Genomic DNA, 27292 nt, shown 5'->3' on the forward strand with positions numbered 1-27292 from the left:
TATGCTAGGAATAATTCTGGGGGAAGAGGGCAACCCTGTTTCACCCCTCTGCTCGTTGGGATTACTGCAGAGACTTGGCCTTGGGGAGTCAGTCGCACTCGCAAAGAGGTGTTTGTGTGCAGTGCTTTTAGTGGCAAAAGAATTTCCTTTGGGCAGTTCCATCCTTCAAGTTTTGTCCAGAGTCTAGGTCAAAGGCCTGGGAAAGGTCGACGAAGGCCATGAAGCATCTGGATTTTCCTTCAATTGCTTTGCTCTTTAAGGTGCTGATAGCAAGGATATTCGCTGATGTGCCGACATTTTTCTTGAAACCAGTTTGGAATATGTCGTGGCATGTCGTGGCATGGTGCCAGTTTAGCCCAGGCTTGGAGTCTTTTCAGCAACAGTGCCCCAAAAACTTTTCCAATACAATCCAAAAGTGCGATTGGACGGAAATTCAGAGGGTCGCCCATGTCCCCCTTTTTGTAGATTGGGACTATAATCGCTTTAGTCCATGAAGATGGAATGGATTTTGTTTTTGCACAGCGTTCGAAGATCTTTTTTAAGAGAGTTGACCATTCTGTTGTTTTTTTTTTAGGTCCATGTTAGAGATCCCGTCTGGACCGGCCGCTCTAGAGTTTTTCAGTTTTTTCAGGGTCTCGAAAATTTCTTCGTAGTCGTCGAAGTTTAACCAACTCCAAAGGTCTTTTTCGATGTAGTCGACATTTTCATTTGGGGGGGCTTTGAAAAGGGTTTGGAAGTGATCGATCCATTTCTGTTCCCCAATCGAGTTGATGATGGAGTTTTTGATCGATCGATTTGAGGACTTTATAAGAGACCAGAATTCTCTGGCTTTGTTGCCACAGATCATTTTCAGGACTTTTTCTGAGTCTTTCTGGTAAAGGAGGGCGCAGTGGTTTTTTATCCAGTTTCTGTAGTTTCTGGTAATTTCTGACAGCTTTTGCTCCTGTTTACTGGGCGATGATCATTTCAGCTGTTGCTTAATTCTTTGAAATTTGCGTCTTTTTAGGACCAGCTGTTCATTGTAGCTGTGTTTGTGTGTGGATTCGGGATTTTGAGGTTTCCTTTTCTTTGTCGCGAAGACCACAAGAAGGGGCACATAGTCTGGTTTGGGATGTTTCTCTGATAGACCCTCTTCTGAGTATCTTTCTGAGAGCAACCTCACTGCTGATGTTGAGAGTTTTAGGTGGTTTCCTTGGTTGTTTACTTCCATATCGTATGATTCATCCTTGGTTCTCTGGAAGTTAGTAGACCAAGTTGTTGTTAGTTGATTGTGGTCACTAGCCGTCGTTTTGTAGACCTTGAAAGTTTTTATAGTCTCTATAAAAGGGCGGGACACATATATGTAGTCGATTGTTGCTTTTAACGTTCCCTGTTCCCATGTCGGGAGACGGTCTTTTTCCTTGAAGATCGTGTCGAGGTTCAACATGTGTCGTGATGATATCAGCTTACACCAGAGCTTACTTCTCTGGGCTGCAAGTGTAGATATTGGGTTTTTACCCTCTTTCGAGTCTGGTTGAATGCATGAAATATTAAGGTCTCCACAGATGATAAGAAATGGAACCAGGCGAGTTGACTGGATTTCGTCGATGGAGTCTTCCATCATTTGGATGAAGTCCTTCGAATCTATGTTTGCAGGATTCCAATAAGAGTTTAGGATTGCAATTTCTGAGTTTCGCTTCTTTCCAGGTTCTTCGAGTTCGATAAGGACTGCTAGTATAGATAGATTTGTCAACAAGGTTTCTTTCATTTTTATGCCGGCACCGTTTCTGCAGGCCACGAGCAGACCCGAAGATGGACGGCCCAAAGGGCCCTTTTTTGCAGGTGCCAAGACTAGATCATATCCGTCTAGAATCGGTTTGTCGGTGAGCCATGTTTCCTGAAGGCAGATCACATCACATGATGCTAAGTCCGCATCATTCTTGGTCGTCAGGTGGGTGTATCCGTGTGTATTCCAAGAGCACAGTTTTAGCATAGTCTGGGACTGGTCAGCTTGCAAGATGTCGTTGACGTGACTCTGCCGACCTTCGCATTGCTATTTGTTCATAGTTTTTTAAAGTGCTTTTGGCAATCAGGACCAGATTCCCTATGAATTTTCTTTCAGTTTTAAAGTTTCTGGCACTTTCAATTGTTCTGGATTTTTTGGTCACGGTTCCATAGGTGTTTGTTTGTTCTGGTTTTTGTTGTTCCCCTGGTTCCGTTGGTTAAAGCTTGGGCCTCGGTCTCTGTTTTCCCCACTTGTCAATACTCTTCGGTTTCTTCTGCGGGGGCTTCTTCTTTGCTCTTGAGACGATTTCTTTTTATAAGAGTGATCTTCGCTCTTTTTGCTTGTGTGGTCTAAGCTTGCAAGTTTTTCTAGCACATTTGTCTGTGTTTCTCTGTGTTCTGTGGGTGATGATGGAATTTCATTCACCCTGAAACCAAGTTCATAAAATTTCTCCATTTCTTCGATTATTCGAGAGTGTATTTTTTTTGAGAAAATTTACAGGTATGTTTTTGTTCTGCGATTCGAGTGCTAGGGATCCACTAATTTCAAGTCATCCGATTTGATCTGACGTAGCGCTGGAATGAAGCCAAACAGGGTTAGGACCCCTTGTCTGTTGAGGATAACTTCATCACTGTTTTCTGACCGCTGTTCGATTTTTAAATGCCAAGCGCTTTTTTTGCTGGAGTTTCGTCCGTCATGGTAAGATTAAGTTTTTGATCTATAGTGAGTTCTCCTTTTGGGGTCCTTAGTCTTGAGCCGGTGGTCATTCGGGCTCTTTTTGTCCGCCGTGCGGCACGGATCCTCTCTCGCAGGATTCCTGGCTCTTTCTCTTGGTTTATGTTGGGGTTCTGATTTTGGTGTCCCTCGATTCGGTAGGGAAGATTCTGAATTTGTGGAGAATGAGACTTTCCTATGGTCTGTCTTAATTTGGTTTATATTTCATAGTTTATGAAGGATGTTTCTTCGTTCTTCCATGGTTCGGAAAGGTGGACTCTGTAATTCATCGGGCAAGAAACTGGACTGTGTCTTTGTATCTGTTAGGTCTTTTCTAGTGGGCATGCTGCTTGTAGGTTCCTCCTCCAGATGTTCACTGAGATTCATGAGTTGATCGTCCTCTAGGAAGTCTTCAGTTGTTTTAGGCGAAAACTTTTTTGTTGAATTGTTCGGGATCTGAAAAACAAGCGGAGGTTGTTGTGGAGTCGATAGACAGTCCTTGTTATTTTGGTTCTGCTTTGGCTTCTGCAGTCAGGGCCCTGATTTTCGCTTTTCTGTTCTTGGTGGCGATGGACCTTTTTGTGGGCAAAAAGCTGGATAATCCTGGTCGTTTTCAATCAATTGCGTTTGATTTGTCTTCAGACTCGAAATTGCTTCTTTTCCGATTGGCTGAATTTGAGTTTCTTTTAATCTTGGAGGAGTTTCTTCGCTGATGTGAATGACTTGACTTTGGGCATACAGCCAGCACCATTTTTGGTGATTGGGTGGTGTTCGTTGGTCACGATTTTGGTCGTCGGTGAAGGTGTTGGTTGGTTATGAGTTTGCGTTGAGGAAGTAGACTTCTCTTGGTACAGTACATTGTCTCCTTTCGGTTTTCCTTTTGAAGATGCTGTGTGTGTTTTCAGGCATTCATCCAATGCAGTTATATAGCCTTCGAGGAAGATCAGTTTTGTATACATCATTGCCTGCATGGTCGTGTGATCTTTCAGATTTTCGCTGATTGATTCGTATAACTTTGTGAAGGGTGCCAAGGCTATCGATACTGCAGACATAATTGAGATGAAGTCTAGTTTCTTTTTTGCTGTTGAATCGTTTGGGGCCCCTGATGGGTGGCTGTTTGGATTTTGATCATTGGTTGTTGACTTTCTTGCTGAGATGTTGGAAAAGGGGTCTGTAGAGTTCAACCTAACCCTACTTTGGATACCTCTTGGTGTTTTGGTCGACTCGGCCCCTTGAGGAGGTCCGCTCGTCCATTTTCTCTGGTCGTTGTTGTGGTTTAACTCCATATTGTTAGGTGTTAAAGGAGTCCTAGGAGTATTTTCAGGGGGCGGTGGTGGACTTTTGGAGGTCGGTCCACGAGGAGCCCTTGTTGGGGTTGGCAATTTGGCATGCTGGCTCTTGGCCTGGGCCTGAGCCCCCCCCCCGCATAGTTCAAGGTTGATCTCTGGGCTGGTGGAAGCCCGGGGGGACTCCTCTGGGGCCTTTTCAGCTTGAGTCACTTGGGATCTTGGAGATGGTTGTTGATGAGGTGCGTCCGCACAGGGGGCACTTTTTTGTGGTTGAGGAGGAGACTCATGCATTTGGCCGTGTGGTTCTGGTGATACTGGAGCTACTGGATTGGGGGGAGACGTGGATTTTGGAGCGGTGCTGGTAGGGAAGTCAGTTTTCCTGGACTTCTGAGGTGGTTGACAGGAATTTATGGCTTCCAGTTTTTCCACGTCTGTAAGGTCTTCTTGGGCGCCCCTTGCTGCCAGAGCAAAGGCGTTAAAGAAGTCTGTTACCAGGTTGGCTACTGGGGTTTTACCCTGGTCCAGTGCCCATAGTTTTCTTAGAGTTTTTGTCCCAGGATTTCCGATTGTCCGAGAAGGATGTGTTGCTGGTTTCTTTTTCTGGGTTTTTGACGTTGTATTTGCTTTTGTCTTTTGTCTGGGGTTTTTCCCCTTTTCGGGTGATGCCGTCTGGCTCCAGCGCCGTTTCTTTTTGTTGGTCATGATTTCCAGCACAGGGATATCGGGTAAGACCTTTTCCTGCTCCTTTCCCTGCTGAGAGAAGAATGGATCAACCTCATGGAGCTGTGATAGGTTGTGTAATTTTGCTGGTGTCTTTGCACACATTTTTTTGTCTGGGGTGCATGAATCATAGTGCTGATTTGCACTATATTTCCTTCACTCACTTCTGATTGAGGCACTTTTTTAAGTGTTTCGATGGGCTGCTGGCCCTCTGTGGACTCCAGGTCAATGGGGGGCCTTCGTACTGAGAGCGTCTCCACGGTGGCTTTGGATGCCGACGAAGTCGAGGGAGTTTGATCTCCGGGGCCGCCCTCTCCACACTGGAGTCCGCTCGTGGCTCCATCACTGGGCCGACACTTGGCTCTCCTTAGTGGTGCACTCGTGCCCCTCCCCTCAGGCTCACCATGCCCGCCCCTCCCTCCGGAGGAACCAGGGAGCGGGAGCAAGAAGGAGGAGGCAACGGGGGCTGGCGTAGTTCTCGACAGAGCTTCTTGGAGCTGTGGAGACCATCCGGGGGTCCGCGACTCCTGCTCAACTCCTCCGCGTTCCCCCGCCGGCTGTTCCTCCATTGCAACGATCTCCGGCGAAGGTAGGAAAGGAGGATTCAGTTTGTCTTCTGTTGGTATAATGGAAGTGTCTTTTTGAGTTTTTGTTGACAGTTGGCGATTTTTCTCAGGGAAACTCATTCCCAATTTGTCAGGGGCTACTATTTGACGCGTGCGGGCACTGTGTAGCAGGCGCCCTTCTTCCGGATCCTGGGTCAGAGCATCTTGGCCCGCAGACTTAGGTGAATCGGCGGGCCTGCCAGTCATGACAGGCTGGACCAGTATGGACCCGCAGTCTTCACGCCCGAGTCAAAGGTTTAGCCAGACGGTGCAGCCAAACAGTATGATAGGGGTTGTGTTTCTTTGTTCTGGGGTCGTTGTTTTGTCTCAGATGGCCGCTTTCACCAGTTGCGTGCACATAATGAGTCAATAACAGTATGGTGTATATTGAGTTACTGGCCACTACTCACATGTGTTCGTAAGCAGTAGCTGTGATTAGTGGAAGCGTGTTATACGGGGCAACGTTTATCGGTTTGCCGAGTGTCTTACTGGGGTTCAGTCGCTCTCGATGGTCTTGATGATCTTTTTTCTTCGCCAAGCTCGCGAAGCGAAGGGGTTAAGGCAGGGGGTTAAGACGGCCGTTTAACCTGCGAAAGCCTGTCGAACACTGGCAAACACCACTTGCCCTCCACTTTTGTTTTTATTATGTACACTTAAACCTACTTTATAACGTATGGCCTGTGGCCTCCTTGTACGCATAGAAAATGAGGGGTCCAATAAGCCCAGTGTTGCAGCCCATGCAGTGCACAGGGGAGTTGTTAGATTTCTAAGGACACGTGTGGTGTTAGGGAACATTGAAATTGATAACATGCCATGAATGCATTATTTTTTCTAATGGTTATCATTATATTCATGTGTACGCCCCCATGGGTGGCACATGCTACGGTGGTTGTGGCCAGGGCCTAGACTCTTGGATGCATGGCCGTCGGCCAAAGGCCAAAGGCCTTACTTACAAGACTGTAGGCCCTGGCCACAACCACCGCCACATCTGCCACCCATGCACACACCCGTAGTGTTGCGTTTTTACTGGCAAGTTGTGGGGAGTGTGTGCAGTCTTGGGTGCATGGCCAAAGGCCATGCAACCAAGAACAAAGTGGTAAGTAGTAGACTTGGAAGACACTGCACACCCATCCCATGTAAGATCTACAGACATACTCCTAGGAGGGAAGCATCTGGGCAGAGGTAGTGAAGGATAACACACCTATAGAATAACCCCCACTACCACACATCACCGAGGTGGTTGTGGGGAGAGCCTGCAGTGTTGGGTGCATGGGTAAAGCCCATGCATGCAAGACTAAAGTCATAAGCAGTGAAGTTACATGTTAATATGGGTGTGGAGGATTGTGGTCGTTGTTTTGATGCCCTAGTTTCTTCACTTCATGGCTGCAGACGATGGTCCTAAAAGTAAAATTATAAGCAGCTAATTTACAAGGACCATGTTTTACATATGCAGCGATGGTTGTGGATAGGACCTGTACTCCTTGAAACTTGTTTGTAAGGCGTAGGTGGTAGGTTACTCACCGCAGACGAAAGGCCAGCCTACAGGCACTGCAGAATATTACTACCATAGATTAGAGGAGTACATTCTCATGTGTAGAAAATGCCTGCCAATATACTTACTTTGTTCAGAATCCATAACCTTTTTTAAAATTGGTTATCGTACTTGGCGGAAGTATCATTTTTTCCATTGCTGTGATGAAAGAAAACGGTGTGTTAATGTTTGCAGTTTTTCCACATTTGCCACATTGCATAATAGACAGTTAACTTTTTTTTTAGACCCTCATATTTAATTTACAAACCAGTGTACTGTGCATTGCGCTCAGTTTCTGTGTTTGCTTTTCTAATCCTTGTGTCTGGGGAAAAAAATCCTTTTTGGATTAAAAAAACACTTCATTAGTTATGCAACTAAGTAGTTCATTTTTTCCTTTCAGTGTTTTCTTTATTTTTCTAATCAATGTTATGTTTGTTGCCTTCCGGCCCATTTCTAACAACAATTAGATACCTGTAGGCATATTCTAATTGAGCATTTGTTCCTACAGATTTTTGATACATTTGTGTCGTTGTTACATCCTGTTTCCTTCATCTTTTCCATTAATGTTTTCTTTGTTGCCTTCCTGCCTATTCTTAACAACACTTAGATACCTATAGGCATATTCTACCTGTGCATTTGTTTCCAATGATCTGTGATTATCATTTATTTGTGTGATTCTTCCATCCTGTTGGGTAGTTAGATACCTGTAGGCATATTCTAAATGTGCATTTGTTCCTACAGATTTTTGATACTCATTCATTTGTGTCTTTGACATATCCTGTTTCCTTTATCTTTCCCATTAATGTTTTCTTTGTTGCCTTTCTGCCGAGTTTTAACAACAGTTAGATACGGTTAGGTGTATTCTGCCTTTGCATTTGTTTCCAACGATCTGTGATAATCATTTATTTGTGTCATTCTTCCATCCTGTTGGGTAGTTAGATACCTGTGGACATATTCTAACTGTTTGTAGTCTTTCACTTAGTTTGTTGAAAATTTTGAAGTACACATTATTTCATAAATTTTGGCTTCAAGAACATTAAATACGCATTTGTTAGGTTAGCTGGCAACCTCTGCTTTAGAGTAATGGTGCTATCATTACATTCAGACCATCCACAATTCTTTTTAATGTATGCAGCGTAGTGACCTGCATTGGTTGTAGCTCCTGCATGGTAGATTATTCCTACTGTTGTAAAGGTTTTCTTTACAAATGACACTTGACTGTGTGTAAATCCAGTTAGTTTGCAGTTGTTTTTGGTGCCATCTGCATTATAAAGTAGAAGCATAAGTATTATGTAGGCACTATGTGATTGTATCAGTAAGGTGGAGCGATTGTCTGAATTGCAAATACTACATAATCTGCCATGGTTTGCATTTTGTACAAGTTGCTGGAAAGGAATGCACTCACAATTTGGTATGGAAATATACACAAATCGCTCATTTGGGATTTCTTCCTGTATCACTTTGTTACAGAGAGTGCATGTATGTTTCCACATGTACGAAATTTGGAAGATTTCATTTACAGGCATGCTTTTGTTTTCCAATACTAATAGTATGTACATTAGAAATTCTTGTGGATCTTCTTGTGAGTTCATAGTGAATGTTACCATTCCAGCACAGTCGTTTTGCTTTACTCCTTGAACACTGTATGTGTTGTCAGGATTGCTTGTTGCATTTCTATGCAGCACTAACATTTGCAAACACAATTGGCCTGTGCTGTGCAGGTAAATATTGTTAACAAGTGGTGGCAATTGAAATAGAATATTCATTGCTACATTTGCATAGCAACTCACCCACTTTCATTTATAAATTTGAATGGTCCAGCAAGTTCTGTATCTGAGTGCATTTTTCGTTTTTTCTGTTGCTTCTTTGCCGACGTGCTTGGTTTACATTCCCTAATAGGTTCTTCTATGTTTGCGGCATTTGATGAAACTTTAACTTCTTTTCTTTTTTTGCGGAATTTCCTGTTGCATTCTGTTGCATTTCTGTTTCATTTACTTTTCTTTTACCACATTTCACTTTATCTGGAACAGGGTATTGTTTCAGGTGAGGGGTGTACAGTGAATGCAATCTATTGTATTCTAGAATGCAAGTAATATCAGCTTTGACTTTACTTGAATCAAAGTTTATTAGCAATAGACCGTCAAGTTTACGTAAGCGTGATAATGCTACGTAGCTCATGCCTTCCTTAAACACTGTCTTTCCTATATCTATCAGTGCTTTCTCTAGGGTAAGACCTTGGGATTTATGAATGGTAACTGCATATGCAACAGTTAGAGAAAATTGCTCTCTACGTACATGCATGTCTTTGAAGAGAAGAAATCGAGCCTTTGAGCGCCCTATCCTTTTCACTTCTGAAACTTTATCAAAGCGAATATTTACAAACTGAATGCTGCTATCAAGTGGGTATGATTGAAAGCCAACAACTGTGGTCAGTGCTCCATTAACTAGCCCTTGCTCTACGTCAAGGTTACGTTTAAGCATTACTCTACAATTTAATGATAATTTCAATACTTTTTCCAACCCAGCTGTGTGGGAGATTGAATTTTCTAAACTATTTAGTCTTGTTGTGGCTTGCTCACACATGGGTACTGTCATACCATGTATGTCTAGTTTGTCTGTGGCGCTAATTTTTTATTATTGCTTGCATTTATTTCTTTCACATTGTTTCATTGAATTTGAAACAGCTTGCAAGAGTTGGCATTAAGGCCATACAATTGAAATTTGTGTGCGCTATTTGTTCCATAACATCAGTTGCACATGCATGATCGCCATAAAGTGCATGTATATGCTGCTTTTTCAATACAGCTTGTGCTTCTTGCGATAATACTCCAACTCTAATACTTTTAAAGATGTTGGCATAAGTGAGATCTGCAGATTGCCGCATGTTCTCAGTTAATTCTCTGTATTGGAAATGTTGCCACAGGTTAACATTACCTATGCTACCAACAGTTTTCCGGCAGAGTTTGTGGCCTAAGGTTTTTTAAATCGGTTCTCCTTTTACTGGTGTCAATTGTAGGAGATCTCCGAAAACAATAATGTGTTTCCCTGCAAAGAGTTCTTCGTTATTACTTTTAAGTACTTCTTGCAATCTGAGATGAATGAAAGCCAACATTAGATTGGAGACCATGCTCACTTCATCTATTAGCAGCATTTTCATTTGTTTCAATACTCTATGTAATTCCATTGCAGCTTCTGCGGAAAGTTTGTAGTGGTCTAATTTATTTTGATGCTCTACTGGAAGCAGTAGTAATCGGTGTAAAGTCACACCGCCTATGTTGTAGGCAGCTAAATCTGTGGGGGCTGTTACAACAGCTGACAGTTTGTTGTTTGTCAATTGTTGAAGAAACTTGCTGATAATTTTGATGAAAAATATTTTCCCTGATCCAGTTTCACCACTGATGTACAGCAGTATACGTTTGTAATTTTGGCAGTCACATTCTTTATTTTCATGTTGAACGCCATGGACAATTTGTTTTGTTACCTCTTCAAAAATGGTGCGCTGATCGTTGTTAAGTTTTGCTTGTTGTACAGCTAAATCCTAAATCCTCTGTATCTTCTTGATACTGATACATGGTGTTTTCTACTTCTGCCATAGCAACTTCAGCCTCATTTGCTATTAGTGGTTGTCCTAATGGTTCTTGACTTCCTGTTACAGAAGGTTGACTACTGTTGGAAGAGTCTTTATCTAGTTGGGCCTGAATTTCTTCTTCCTGTTGCTGCTCATTGTGTAGCATTGTTTTGTACTGCGTAACGTTAACACCCGTGATAGTGCTTTCATTTTCTTTGAAAGCATCTTCATAGCACTCATAGTTATCTAGTATGTCTTCCTCTTTTCTCCATGGTTTGAAAAGTTGTAACAGAGACATGTAATATAGTTCTTTCTGTTGAGGAGTTTTTAATGACAATTTCACATGATTAATTAAGCTTTGTTTGTTAAGTTTTACTAAGCTCCCTTCACAATCGGTCACTCTATATCTATGTTTGCTTTCATCAGGTTTTACATTATTTTTGTATGCAAAGTTTTGAGCTATGTGGTATAGACACATGCTTTCCAGAGTGGTTCTCCTGTTCGGATAGTATTTGTCCAGTAAATTGTTTTTTAGAAGTTCTTGGCTGTTGGGATCATTTCTGGCAAGTGTTTATATGTCCTCATATGATTTTAGCACTCTTTTTCTATATTTTGCAGGACCAAGACTGAGCCATACTATGTTGTCTGACTTTCCATACAAAGCAGTGCCAGTTAAACGATCTGCTGCTTCATAGGCCCCACATTCTCTATGAGAGAGCATTTTTATGCCTAGGCTGTACAATTTCTGTGATAATGTTTTGTCTGATGCTAGGTCATCCCAGAGGTCTTGAAGCTCTGCTTTTTCTGCTTTTGTTAAGTAGGCTGTAACATATCGTGCAACAGCAGTTTAATTGTCTGCAATGTACTGCACATCCATGTTTGCATTCCATAATAGGGCAAAGATTGCATTGTAATCATTGATATATTTTGATTCTTCGCTTCTTTTTATGTAATACGTGTTTTTAGGTGATTTGCCTTTAACACTATGTCGCACTGAAGACATGAAGTTGTTTACTTCACCTGTTTCTGTAGCGGTCTAGGGAAACCAAAGCGGCATTTGGTGTAGTATTTATCTTTGTTTTTGTATTTACGGCGACAATATTTGCCACATTTGTGTCTTTGAAATTGTAAAATCTTCCCATGCAGCTCACTATGTGTCTGTTGTGAAGGGATTTAACATGTGACATATTTTTGGATAAACTGCAAAACAGTGCTATCATTGTCATGCCCAAATTTCGGAGCATCTTTGATCCATAACAGCATGTGAATGTGTGGTGCGCCTCTCGCTTGATATTCTTTTCTCCAAAAGAAGTGTTGCACTTCCCCAAGGGGAGGAACAGTTTTATTGCAAATAAAGTGTAGCATTGCAATGAAACGATGATGGAAATATCTTGAGACATTAACTGGATCTAGAGAGCAAAGTTCTCCAGGTGTTAATATATCTATGTTGTTTTTGTTGCTGTTTGCTATGCGTAGGAACTCATGTAAATCTTCCCATGCATATTCTGCACAACTTAGTGTAACAAACCAAGTTGGTGGTCCAAGGTTTCTGATCATGCAACGCACGTCTCCGTGCTGTCTAAACCAGTATTCCTTTGTACCGCACATGTTTGCAAACATATTTGTTATACTTGATTGTAAAACCTCATCTTTTTCTTGTACTTTTCATATTAACTGCATAGCTGACATATTTTGAAAGTGTGTTCCAGATTTAAGAATGTGTGCAACTCCATAGCATAGTGTTGCGAATTCACTTTCATAGCGTAGGTGGAATATGTATTCCACATTTTGCCTAAATCTGGGATCTTGCGAATACATTCGCAATGAGCGGTATTCTGATGCCCCAATCTGAGTGGGTCTATCATCGTATCTCCCACCTTTGCCAGTAGGAAATAGCAGTGGAAAAGCACGTGCTTCTATGCGTTTTTCCCAAATACTCATTGGTGACCCTTTGGTTTGTCGCATTTGGTAAGTTTCTATTGCATCATCTATACTTTCATTTGAATGCAATGGATGAATTGTGTAATGGTCCAAAAGAGTGGATACTGTAGCTGGATCCAGAAGTTTGAATTGCCCAGTTTCTGATGGCTCTTGAATTATTTCAGTTGTTTGCCCTAAGCTTTCATCAATATTTACTTCCTTGTAGTACTCATTGTTGTCTTTTAGATATTGCAATCCTTGTGTAACTTTTTGTAAGTCTACTAATTGTTGCCAAATTTTTTTATCCTTTGTTGGTACTCCATTTACCAAGACTATTAAAGAATGCTCTATTGAACGCTCCACTCCTAGAGTGTGCACATTCTCTGTTAGATATAATGGCAAGTAAACTACTTTGCCACAAATTCCTTTCACCAATTCGGAAGAAGGTAAATTTGCTGTTTTTGGATGAAGGCGTATAATTTCTTGAAATGGGTGAACTGTTTGAATTATTATGCTCTCATACAAATTGAGCTGTTGCAGGATTTTTTGTAATGGAAACAATTCCAAATTATTTGTAATTGCACGTGAAGGATTGTGGTTGTTGTCTAATTTTGCACTACAGTAACTGCAACATATTAGGCGTTCAGTTATTTCATATTTGCTTTCAGCTCAAAGGTACAAAGCTAATGCAAATCATTTAGAGTCTTCATTGTTTTCTATTTTGTATGCTATGTCCACATTTTTTGTGTTCCTTTTGTAAAACATTCTGCGGCAACATACACACACATGGTTTGGTACTTCAGTCGATGACCTTTTAAATTTTAGTATTTCTTTTCTGTATGTGTGTAATAGAAGGTTGCCATGTGCAGAATTGTTGCTACTATGCTCTAAAATTGCTGCATTTTCTACGTGGCTCTCACTTCCAAAATACTTTTTCTGAATATGGTCCATTTCCTCTTGTAAGTATTTGGGTGTACCATGCAGAAGAGTGGTATTTAAATTGCCTAATTCTAAAACTGGACTTTTTGCACAGTATATTTTATACACAAAATGTCTTACTTTGGAATGATGTACTGCTATTCTTTTGATATCATGGAAGGTACTTTTGCAAATAGGGCCAGAAATGCAGGCTAATGAATGTCCTTTTAGTCCTGTTTCTTTCCGCACTACACAAATATCCTTATTTTGCAGCACTTTCATTTTACTTTTATCTTTACCTTTTACATATTGATTGAGGAACTGACGTAAAGATTTGAAAGCTTTGTTTGGAATGGCACACATTGATGTGCATGGCCATTTGTATACTGGACGGTGTGGTTCTGCTGAATCGAGAGGTAATTCTGTGTTTTCAGAAGATAGGTTTGTAATCAGTGTTTCTTGTCCATGATGGCAGTATTGATTTTCCCATACCCTAGTCCACTGCTATGGATGGCAATAGAGTTTGTTTGATTTTGTTTGTATGCTTCTTCATTAAAATATGGACATGTGGTTGTTGTGTGTCTCCATTCACCACCACAAACATGCAAAAAATTATTTTTGTTCACATATTCCGTTTATTGCTGAGTTTCATTTGTAGTTTGGTACTTTGTTTTGTTAGTGCTTTCATCCTTTTTAACACTAATATGAACAATTTCCTTTTGAGAAGAATTGCACTGTCCACGAGTGCTTGTAGAATTAACTTTCTGCGGTACGTTTTAAGGGGTGAGGATGCTTTTGGTCCTCTTCTTAGTAGATTCTGAAGGACTCTGTGACGAAACATATTTGTTAAAATACTTTTTTTTACTATGGGTTCTTCTTACACTATCAGGATTATTAGGAACATTGTTAGCTGTACTGGCAGTCGTTTTTTTGACAACATTTCTGTGTTTTGTGACACTTTTTGATGGAGGAGGCACAGTTTTGGTAGACTTCTATTATGTTACCCAACTGCATTAGGTGGTTTGTACCAAGATTCTCCACTAACTCTACAACAGGTAGATGTTTACATTGGGGCCCTTTATTTTTAATTGCTCTAATTATGCGTTCCTTCCAACTGAGCTGCTTTTTGGTAGGCATTGTTTGGTGTCTGTTGAGAAAAAATATATACTTTGTTCTGTTGTCCAATGTATGTGTGCTGTGTGCATGTGTGCATATGTGTGATGGGGAAGCTCTTTGGCATGGTGTGTGAACGCACAGGGACCTCTAACTATCATTTGGTAAGGCTACTTTACTGTTTGTATACTAGTACAATGTGGTTTAGATGAGAGTACAAAGTTGTCATGACCCTCAGCCCTGATCCCCACTGGCAAGCCCATTGGCCAGGTGGAATCAGGGCTCGGATCACTAATAAGGCCTGGCATCCACTTCTCAGGCCCTCTTGGGGCCAGTCCTGGCACCTTTGGCACCAGGCTCATCAGTAAGGAAAGACATCTGCTTGAGGAACTACTTTATTTAGGCTTTCAGCCAACATGGAGGCATCCACATAGCTTGATTCCTAGAACCAAGCTATGCGGTCTAGTGTTTTGGGTGTAGTGGCCTAGGGACTACTTTACCTGGACTACTTTACAGTGGCTATTTAAACCACACCCGAACAAGACTTCTCACGAGCCTGGTGAATTCCAGACCTGCAGAAAAACCAAGAACATCGTTAGCAGCAGAAGCTTACCTGCATTCATCATCCTCCACTGCTTGCAGCTCCTGCGCAGGTCTGTTGGTGGAGTTCATCGCCCGGATCGAAGGACCTGAGAAAAGGAGGAAGACATCATTAAAGGAGGTAGTGGAGACATTACAACCACAAAGCGCTTAAAGACTTACCTGGTTGGTTGCTTTTCGGCCGGCATAGCTCCGGAACTCCATCACGCTGGGAACTCAATGCGACCTACAAAAAGAGAAAAGCACAGGTCAGTGAGGACAAGACATCGTTGCGCTATGCAAAGCACCTCCTTACCGCATCATAGCGCTGTAGCACGCCATCATCTCCCGGTGAGAACCAGCATATCCAGTTTTCCAAGCGGACATTCCATGCTCCTAGGGAGATAAAAAAAGAGACATTTAGAACAGAGAAAAGGCATGAATGCAAGAATTACGATGCCATCAATTGCAATAAGACCTACCTGAAAGACACTACAAGGGCAGCAGTCAGTGAAGTTACTAGACCGTCCGCGCCCACAAAAGACAACGCGCCCCTTGCCCAGAGAGCAGGACTGAGAGCCCACCGATTCTGACAATCTGGTGAGAAGAGAACCTGGAGGGGCTGGAAACACAAAGTAGGTGGGGGAAAACTTACCTTGGTCGCCCAGTCCTAATATAGTCTTCATTTCCAGGCGGAATCCCATCGACACCGAGACCACACCAACGACTAACTGGCTGGGTAGCGTCCCCGTGGATACCAGGTGAGCGTAACAAAAGTGCCCTACTTGTGACAAGAACAATTATTAATAACCGAAATGCAGAAAACTTCCTACTGCAACTTATTTTCACCATCTAACCTTCTAAGGATTCCCTATGTTATTTCAGTACCAAACACACAGGGATTTGTCAGCCATTCCACCTGTTATTCTTTGTTCAATAAATGGATATTTGTAGGTAGAATGGTTTACAAATGAATGCTTGCTTTGGTGCCCAAAATAAACAAATACCCCACGCAGCCTCTTTAAGGAGTAATTACAATATGAAGGTTGTACTGTACTTACTTTTTTGTGCAAGATGACCAGCTTTCTTCGGATATGTCGTCTGCAGTGTAGATGCTGTTGATTCTCAGGAGAGTAGTCTTCACTGTTAAGTAAAAAAACAATATCAATTACTTTGTGTGTTTGTAGCGGTCATGATAGTGCAGACTTTATGTGTAATTCTTTCGTCAGAGGATTTAACTTTCACATTTCAACCCAGTCCACGTGTACATTTCACTTCTCTCTGTGCAGTCTTTCCATACAACTTTCAATATAGTACTTGAAGGTCCTTCCAAATAACTACATTTTTAAAGGGTTTGGAAATGCCTTGTTCTTTACAAAGTGCAGTATGCATAGGAGAGAGTTTTGTAAGCGATAGGGCAAAGTAGTATATGGGCAAACATTTTGTACTTGTTAATGAAAAGCACGATGTCCAAAAATCGGGAGACCCTCCGAAGGACATGTCAGCACCACAATTGGGAGCAATTACCATTCTCATATGATGACATTGCAAGTAGCATTACTGTAGGCTGTACAGAGCACAGAACTCTGACAATTTCACATAAAAAATTGAGGTCTGCCCTAAATTATACTTCTCAACTCACACGCTTTTGGCGGGTGTAACCCGCCTTGGAAAGGGCAGACTCACCCGCCAAGCCTCCTGCACGGCCATTCATTCCAATCGGCATCTCACCCGCCAAAAACAAAATCGGCGGATTTCACCCGCCTTTATGACAAAAATGGTTGAGAGCTATGCCTAAATAGGCATGATTGCAACATATGTACAGGTTAAGCAGAAGACAGTAAGGAGTCGTGCGATTTGTTAATGACAAATCGGCATTCTTGCACTTTAAAAGGGGGAGCGTTGTTATGTGTTCACTATGGAAATTTACCGCCATTATTTTGTCTATTTTAAATCATAAGGCTTCCACATGTACTCTGATTAAAATGTACATACCTGTACTCTATACTGATAAATGTGCTTATGCATGGAGCTGTACGTAGAAATTCGCAATCCTTGCACAGTCGCTTGTGAAGTAGGTGCTTTGCAATGGTATGCTATTTCCATTAACAATCATCAACAGTAATTTTGAAGTGCGCAATGTTGATGACGGAGTTACAATTAGCGATGCTCTATGTGATTAGTGGATGATTGAGCGCCCGCTTAGTTGTGTCCAATGAGGGACTCGCTTTGGTACCGCTTTAGAAAGGGTGGAAGGACTCGGTAAGAGTTGCGTGCCGCACATAGGGAACGCTTGTCCGCTGGTAGGGCACGTCACAGACGGGTTTCCACAGCAAACCCTGCATGGAAAGACGACTGTAGGCATCAGCTAATCAGATGTTCACATTAGTCTTTTGTGTCGAAAGATGGTGCGCACACTGAAAATGGCAGAGGTGCAGAGGGTCAGTGTTTTGCTGCTTGGAGAAATTTTTGTGAAAGGCTTACAACACTATCCCGAGAGTAGGCATGTGGCACACCATTGAGATGTGCGAGCAGGGGAGGTGGTGTGGAGCACTGACACTGATGCCAATGCTGCAGCAATTCTGCAAGTTTGCAGAGACATGTGTGGAATGACCGCTCCTCATGTGGGAATTTTGCACTACGGTGCTTGCCACTTGGGATACCTGACTTCACGTACTTTGTTGGCAGATTTGGCACAGTTGGTTGAAGTGTGTGTGTGCATTCATGCTACGAGTTGGTATGTTTTTTTGTAGCCACGATAACATTGCTCCAAGCAATGCCCATTACTTTGAAGGAGATGGCGTAGCACTATCCTCTTCGGGAAATGCAATTTTTTTTGGAACATAAGACTTGTTTTAGAGAAGGTTCTGTAATGTTTGCCAGAGTAAAGCAAGGACAAAAAATAAAAAAATACATAAAATACCACATGTCTATATGATATGTGGGCAAAAATTAAAAAACACGGCTCTTTTCAGAGCCTACCTTAAAGGGGAAAAAGGGGAATAGTACTTTAATGTACCGTCGTCACGCTCTGATCCTGTACATGTCCGCGAACTTGGCGGTAGTTAGCAGCCAGCACATATCACCCCCGGTGATTGAAGGGTGCAGCTGCATGGAAATGAGAATGAGCGGAGCTAGGGATTGGTCCATACAGTTCAGTAGGTGTGTTCTGACAAACGTACTTTAGTAAGACCGTCTTCTCCCTCACAGGACATCACACAGCCATGGCTTTCCATGCTCGAACACAGATTATTTGGGTTGTGGGAGACTCATGGATACATTGGTTGAAGGTGCATGCAGAAAGCTGAAGTTTATCTACAAATCTCGGATTTCCACATGTGAAAGTGCACTGGCATGGCATGCGTGGCATGCGATGGTTGGACTTGGTACCTCTTTGTGTTACTTTACAGAGCGTCCTCCAGATATACTCATCATTCATTGTGGAGGAAACAGTTTAGGCCATGTATCCGGCATTTCTTTACAATTTGCCATGAAGGAAGGACTCGCAAAGCTCATGGACATGTTTCCAAATTGTCAAATACTTTTTTCCCATATTGCCCAAAGACAAAAATGGTTGCTTTCTTCTGCATTTGGTCCACAAATGGAGAAAGCAAGACGCATAGTGAATAAGGCTGTGTGTGCCTTTTTAAGACATGTTGGCATTTCCTCTTTCCACAATGAAAACATTTTGTTTCGTGGCAGTTTCATTTTCCGCAGAGATGGCGTCCACCTCACATATGCTGGTAATCATATGTTTCTTCTCAAAGTACAAAATGCATTGCGCCCTCTTTTGCAATCACACTAACCTATGTGACAATCCGGTTTCCCCAATCCACTGTTTTTGACCCACGCACCACACCACCAAAAGGCTCTTTTCAGAGCCGCCACTTACTCCCAACGTACACTTTATTGTGTTAGCGCTGCTTGCTCCCTCCCTTTTTCCCCCTCTACGGCTGTCCGCAAACTTTTGCTAAACTCCGCAGGGGTCTACGGCCTTCACTTCTTAGTTCTATTGTTACGCTGTGAAAGGTGGCTCTGAAAAGAGCCTTTTCTGTCATTTTTGATGTTTTTACGTTTATTGCTTGACAGCACTCGACACACTAGGAGAAGAGGCCAAAGGAGGGTAAGGAAGGGACACCAGCCACGGGGATAAGAAAAGGCAACTGAACAGACAAATATTACGGGTGATCTTTATTTAGGTAAGGAGCAAATCTTCTGGTGCTCTGTGACTGCAGCCTCAAAAGCACTTTGAAAACTCTCCCCCCTGCAGAATACTGCGTCACAATACGTGCACACTACTGTCACCTTTGAAAGGTAAGGGTCCACAGCATTGCGAATGGCTTGTGAAGCAGCTGGAGGGAGGCGCTCCCGCACAGGAGTGTCTTTTGTGGTGGGAGGAGCGGATTCCGAGGATGCTGTGGAGGAACTCAAACGACTACACTCTTCACATGGCACCACCTTGCGAATGTCCGCAGTGTGGAACGAAGTGAGGTGTCGCTTCATGGTTGTCGTACCAAAACTGTACGCTCCAAATCTCCTGCGACTCAACACCACATTGCACTGCTAACACTTCACCAGGTTCGCACATGCTTTTGGTACGTTCCCATAAACGGAAAACAACCGCCACACCCACGACTGCTGCAGAGTGCACCGAGTGCGGAGTTCCTCCACTTCATTCTCTACCTCCTCTTCTTCCTCAATCTCTACATCCTCACCCATATATCTCTCTGCAGGTCCTTGGTGAGGTGGTGATGGTGGCAGGTTTGGGGGTGGTGCAGAGGCTAATAACCCAACAGCAGCCATTGAAGCCATACCAATTAGTTTCCTTTTGGTCACTACAGCAGTAAAGGCAACACACCTCAATCTGCTATAGCTAGCAGGACATTGAAGATGCGCTCAGGGGTGTGGCCATTTCTAGGGCTGCAGGGGTGTGCCTCGTGACCGTCTTCATCCCTACAAATCGGTACACACATTTTACACAGCAACTCCTGAGGTGTCCTATTGTTTGGGATGTGTTAAATTACTTTTTTACACTCCACACTACTGTGCCTTGTGTCTACAAGTTCACTTTTATTGTTGCGGAAGCACACAACCCACGAAAACTAGTCCCCACGCTCAGCGTAGGTGCGGTCAGAAGATGACGTCCTCAATACATCCGCCCCCGTAATGAAAGTCCCCTGCACAGCAAATGCAAAGATTCAAACATGCGCATGCGCATAAGTGTCCTACAGACAGTGTTCGGGTTCTCAAAGTACTTCAAAGTGCGACACAAGTGAGCCGGACAGTTAGGAACTGGCATGCTGTTCGCAATAATTACGATTGTACTGCGCATGTGCACGCATGCTATGTTCACTGTACGGCCAGTTCCAGTGTCCTTAGGAGAACTCTATTTTGTTTGCCTCCGAACTTGCCGGCCACCGTGCCTGTTCTACGTACGGCACCATTATGACTGCGCCCAATACGGACCGCTATAGTGTCCTTCTCATACTCCCTTTTTACTCATTTACACCCATTCTGGACATCTTGTGTGTTCTGTGACCATGTATTATTTCGTTTCCAAGCGGTACGCCGATATAGTATATCATTTGGACTCCCCGTTCTGTTTATGTACGCCCATCTTCTAAAGATGGTGCAGTCACACATGAAATCCATCTTACTTCACATTAGAGAGCACCCACATTCCATTGCTTGCGGATAGGTCAAACAGGCGCGCTGTGCGCGAACATTTTACGTTTTACGTCTTTAAAAAAAAAATGTACACACATACACTTTCTCTACAACTACTGCACAAAACCATTCACTACACACACACACACACACACATACACATCATTCCAAAGAAACAGCGGGGGGAAGCGGACACTGAAACAAATATGGGGGAATTTGGATTTAACACGGGCTGGTTATGAGGGGAAGATTTGTGAGGGGAAGAAGGGATGGATACTTCGTCGAAACTTCTATTTTCCACTTCCAGGTTTGGGGATGGGTCACTAGGGAATGGAGAAGCAGGGCAGGTGCAGGTGGGGCAATAGTACCAAACTTTTCCTTTCACAACGTCCTCCACAAACTCCCGTAAACTTTGAAAATTGTCATTCAAAATGTCCATTTTCTGCTCTGTTTTATCCTATCTTCTTCTATCTCGTTTGTTGCCCATTCCTCTTTTTTTCCTGGTCTGTTGAAAAAAAAACATAAGTTAAATGGCTACAAAATACTGGTCTCTATTCTCCATATGCAGACCAATGTGTACCATTGTTGTCGCTGTCTTCAGACATTTCCCCGTGGGGGAAATACTCCTCCAGCCACTCCAAAGTACTGGCCATTTCTGAGTCAAAACAACACAAAAAAATTATTATTTTTGCACCACATGTATAAAAAAACCACACCCACATAAAAAAATGACCTGCACCCACTCTTTTGATGTAATCTCCCTTCGTCCTACTGCGTCTGTCCACTATTGTTCCAGGCTGCCGAGTTTCTGTGAAGTGATTACAGTGGAGGCCTCCTTTCCTTTTTTTTTTGGTACCATCCACTTCATTCTACACGATAATTAAATGTGTCATTTTCTTTTCCCACCTTCAGGTTTCCATATTTACTTATTACTACTTACAATATCTTTATGCCCTTCTTCAACGTTTCACACTATTTGTGTAAGACAATAGTACATTTTCAGATACCCCCCGCCTCTTTGAGTAATGTTCATCCTGTCCGCCCCGTCCGCAAACAGGCGCTCAGTCCATCCCTTCCCAAAATCAATAGGGAGGGGGTTCTGTATGTTCTATGTTAAATGTTTATCAAGTACGTACATTACAGTATATATCTCTCAAGATCACATAATAAAAATGCATATTCTGCACAACTTCATTGCCACAATGTCATGATTAAGTTCCTCTTCCAAAAACCTGTACAATGCACTATAAAAAAAAATTTGGTAAGGGGATGTTATGGTTAAGTTGCCCTCCCGAAAGCCATTTAAATGAACTACAAAAAAACTTTGTTAGGGGACGTTATGGTTAAGTTGCCCTCCCAAAAACCAGTGAAATTCACAACAAAAAAAAACTTTGTTGAGGTGACGTTAAGGTTAAGTTGCCCTAAGAAAAACCTGTACACTTCACTAAAAAAACTTTCCACCTCCCCTTTATGCTTCAAATTAAAACAGAAAAACCCCTGAAATTCAACAGTTATGGTAAACTAAGCCCCCAACCCTGCCACCACCCCTCTGCACTGCTAACACTAACACCCAGACCAGGAAAAAATGTCCTCTCAAATGTCAATGCTGACATCAATGATGACATCACTTGTTTAGGCCCTTTGTTTTTCGTTCCCTACCATATATATAAATGTACATTCAGTAAAAAAACGTTGTTAAAGGAATGTTATACTTCACAGTGAAACCAAAAACCACTGCACTTTCCCCCATTATGGTAAGATAAGCAACCATAACTTGCACCATCTACGCCCAGTGAATACTTTCATGTCATGTTGCACATCTGCCCCTGAAATGCTTCATCTTCACATGTGAGTTTTTTTAATCTGACTGTACCTTGGCTCACACACTCTCAGGCTTCCTTCGCATCACCCAAATACATTCCTGTTCAACTTGTGTTAGTTGCCGAGGCTATGACTGCTATGCTTTCCTATCTGACTCCCTTCATTCATTCATATGTGCATGCTACTACGCACACACATTACATGTGACTGTCCTATCAGTGATGTCTTGGACTTGGATCTTCCTGGGTAATTCACCTATGGCACTTTGAGGCCATTTCAATGGCACATGGGCACAATGATACGTCACATTGTATTACATTACACTACTATGTTGCATGTACATGGTGCATTCACAGTGTAGCTGCTGCTACATTCCTCTGTCCTGTTGCTGTGCCACTGGTTGTGATGTACTAGGGTGTCCTGTGATGAGCTATCGACATGGATTCTGCATCAGTGCACCCAGTTGTTCAGTCTAGGGGGTGGGTGAATGAAATTATATTTTATTTATATTGCGCTCGTACACAAGTGTTTCAGGGTGTGACCAAGCAAAGGGAGGGGAACAAGGGAGAAACAAAAACAGCGATCTTACTAGGCCCAGTGACATTGGAAATGTGCAAGTGCATGGAAAAGGGAAAAGGGGGAAAGTTCATGGAAGGGGGAGAAGTGGAAAGTGCGGAACAGAGGAGAGAACAGAAAAAATAATAAGTTAAATAAATAAAATGAATAGTGGAAGTGCAACCAGCAAGTTGCAAGTGCTAGATTAGTCAGCTAGGCTATATCTGATAAGTGCATAAGAAAAGTGGGAGGGGGAATGTATGGGTACAGATACAGACCCCAGTGCAGGGGTGTCACAGAGTCTGTGCAGGACGGTGGCAGGGTGAGCAGGTACCTGGGCCAAAAGACAGAGGGTGGCCAGGTGCACAATGCCGAGAGAGAAATTGGCCTTAAACCTAGCACTTGCAAATTGCTGGCTGCACTACCACTGTTTGTTGCCTTTATTATTTATTTATTTATTATTATTAATCTTTTTCTCCTCTTCTTCGTACTTTCCACTTCTCCCCCTTCCATGAACTTTTCCCCTCCCCCTCTCCCATGCACTTTCACGTTCTTAATGTCACTGGGCCTAGTAAGATTGCTGTTTTGTTCTCCCCTGTTCCCCTCCCTTGCCCTTGTCACGCTCTGAAACACTTGTGTACGAGCGTGATAGAAATAAAATATCAATATCCGCAGGGGAGAAGAGGGGCAAAGGCAGAAGCGAAGAGGAAGGTCTTGAGGTGCTTCCGGAACCGGAGATGGTTCTCAAAAAGTTTCAAGGTGGCCGGGAGGCTGTCCCAAAGGGAGTCCCCAGCCAAAGACAGAGATCTGCCCCCAGCTCGTTTCTTTGAAAAATGACTGACCCTGAGAGAGTTAGAAGTAGAGGAGCGGAGGGCTCGAGAAGGGAGGTATTTACGCAGGGATAGTTGAAGGGATTTAGGACAAGGCCCCAGAAAGCCCTGTGGACAATGCAGAAGGTTTTAAATGTAATCCTTGCATCCACTGGGAGTGTGGCCGGTGTACTTCATGTTGGTGGCAGGCCAGTGGAGTTGAGGTAAGTTGTTGGTCAACATTGGACTGGTAGGTGTGTTCTCTGGCAGAGCCAGGCTGTAGAGGTCTTGGAGGGGATAGGGGCTGGTGGGTGGTGTGATGACCTGAGGGGCTTCCTGGCGGTGGTGTCGGCAGTGAGGGGGGCTGGTGGGTGATTTTAGGACCTGACGGGCTGACTGTGACTGGTGTCGGAGATGAGGGGGGCTGGTAGGTGGTGTCTGGGCTTGAGGAAGCTGTCTGGGGTAGTGTCAGCGGTGAGGGGGCTGGTGGGTGGTCTCTGGGCTTGAAGGAACTGCCTGGAAGTGGTGTCAGTAGTGAGGGGGCTGGTGGGTGCAGAGATGTCTTTAAGGGAGGGCAAAGGGGGCACATGCCCCGGCCTCCCCTCTGAGAAGGGGGGAGGCATCTGTCACCAAATCCAGGGGGACTGTAGAGGGTAGAAATACTTGCCATACTCCACTGCAAAATGTGGTTGTCATTTGTTCCTCTTTCATTATGAGGCTGTAACCTGCAGGCAGCACACGTTAACTGGCGAGTCGGAATTCGCTGGAGGGGCTCACTGAAGGGCCTGGTTTCTGGGCCTAACTTCTGCAAGCATTAGCTTGGCTTGCATTGCAGTTCGTGATAAAGCACAGACCTTAGATCTCCATGATTAGCTTAGTTTTCTTTCTTTACAGCAAATGGGGCCTGAGCTCAGATTGGGTGTTTGTTTTAGAAAGAGCAGGACACGGGACTCCCAGAGATGATGTTTCGAAGCAGCAAAAAAAATATTACAAAATCAAATAGTATTATTCATAATTAGATCACTAAGGACACCTACATGTTGTTGGAAACTGAGTCTGCCAATCCATGGCAATATATACCCGTGCCATTATTAACTAACAAATCTATTTGTCGATAAGATAGCTCAGTGGCTTGAGCACATGCTGCTGCAATCTGTGTGTAATCTGAGCATCGCAGATTCCAATCCTGGCAAGGCCAACTCTGCCTTTATCCTTCCAGGGTCGATAAATGAGTACCAACTTCAGTTGGGTGGTATTGTATGTAAATATGTTCTATGTGAAGCACTTTGGTGAAAGCGCTATATAAATAACACTTCATCATCCATTGTTTTTGGTGCAACGTTTTCTGTTCTCTGTGATAGCACATAAGGATAAAAGCTCTCAAGAGAGATATACTCGTATACTGTGAAAGGACACTTTAATTCCCAGGTAGTCAGCCTTTCATCTGTTTTAGGTTGTTACACTATGCTGAACTCATGTGTTGAAGTCTACATTTGTAGATAACTATGTTTCTTGTGTGCCACATGTAGCTGTATTTTCCCTCACCTTATCTACTCGTAGAGGTTTCACAGGTGTAGATTTCGTAACGTGTCCTATTTTAGTAAGTTTACCCTAAATAGCTGCACCACTGCCCCCACTTTCTCTGATTTTCCACTATCCGCTGTGACCTGTAAGGATGTCTGGCATGGATTTGCATTGCACATGGGTCACATGTATCCCCTAAACCTGAACGAGTGCCCCATTTCCCCTGGTATTCAATTGCAGAACAGAACATTAATAGCTTCTCAATATTTCAGTCAGGCTTGTATGTTTCTTTATGTTCCTCCGCGTAAATGTGCATTCTTGGGTTTTCATCTCTAACACAACAGAAGTGGAGATAATAAAAAATAACCTAACAAATTGACGTCTTTCACAACCCCAATTCCACCTTCTTTTCTTGCCCCATAATCTCTCACCCACCTCTCACACAAACATACCCACTGCCTCTCCTTTTTCACTCTCCTACCACACCTTACAGATCTCTAAGCCCTCTACCTGCCTCCTCTGTGTTTCTCTCCTACTAAGTCACTTCTCTCTTAGAAGCCTGGCACTTCTTTCTAGCTCTGCTTGTTTTCACTCTTTCCGGTCACCTTTCTTGTCCAGTTTACCTCTTTGCTCGTCCTCTAGACTGTCACTCCTACAAAACCCTCACTGGGGTAGCCTTTTGCTCCTCTCCCACTAGGTCTATGCTCTCCCTGCTGCCTTCCTTGTTCCTCACTCATTCCATCCTCGCGCACTTGTCTATCCCTTTACTGCACTGTCTTTCCTCTACATGATAAACTGATTTGTCACCCCTCACTTGTTTCACCCTCCACTGTCTCACCATGTCCTTTCTCTATCTTCCTGTTGCCTCGTCACCGTCTCAGTTCTGTCCCTCCCCTCGCTCCCCCTCCTTACCTCTCAATTATTGCCTCACAATCATGGCGCTCGTCTCCCTTCCTTGTCTTTCCCATATGCTCTGTCTCTCCTCTCTCCAGGCCGCTGATCTCCTTCTTTGACTTTGCTCCTACCACATTGCGTTTCCCTTATATTGTGTGTTTTGCCCACCCCCTCATTTTCTGTGACAGCTTCTGCTCTGCCATTTCTTGCATCTTTCTACAATATCTATGGGTGTTTAATCCTTTCTCAATTCTCTTCCTCACCCATGGAATCTGTGCCCTCTCTGTTGTCTGCCGCCTTTGACTGCCACTTCCATTGTATGCACCCTCTGTTTTCTTTGCCTCATTTTCACTGTCCCTTATTTTTCATCAACCTATGTTTGCCTGACTCCTCCTGTACTCCTTCCTTGTCTCTCTATTCTGAGCCTCTGCTTCACCTTCATTATCTTTATTGTCTGTCTCCACTCTCTATTGTGTCACACCTCTCCCTTTCTGTCTCTCTCACCCTCCCAATTGCTCACACTCTCTACCTCTATCGCTCATATGCTTCTACTCACTCACACTACCACTCCTTCTCTTTCTCTCACCCTTCCTCTCACTAACACTCACTCTCTACCTTGATCTCTACCTTCCTACTGGCTCCCTCCCACTCCTATTATGTCTTAACCTCCTTGCCTATCCTTCAAATTCTCTGTTTATCTCTCCCTCTCTCTGCAATTGGTCCTCCCTTTCTGTGTCTCTATGATTGCCACCAGTAGTGTGCCAGAGCACTAGCAGAATGGCTGAAATTGGGTCAATCTTTGATTTCCATGCCTGCCCTAATGGCTGTTTATGCAGCTAAAAGATTGACTGGCAGGGTATCAGCGGGCAATGGGAAGCTTGTGCTGATTGATAGTCAGTGCCCTGGTGACATTGACTTCTGACGGCAAGATTGTTGAATACAGTTGAATTGGGTAATGCATCTGAAGCACATTATACATAACAACAAGCTGCCTTCCTGTGCCAGGTAACAACTACAATGAGTTGTCTTTAATACACATATTGGGTTCATCAAAACGCATATATGTTAACTGAATCACTTT

The sequence above is a fragment of the Ambystoma mexicanum genome, chromosome 4q (assembly GCF_040938575.1).
Source record: "Ambystoma mexicanum isolate Mex_15411 chromosome 4q, UKY_AmexF1_1, whole genome shotgun sequence".
Lineage (NCBI taxonomy): Eukaryota > Metazoa > Chordata > Amphibia > Caudata > Ambystomatidae > Ambystoma > Ambystoma mexicanum.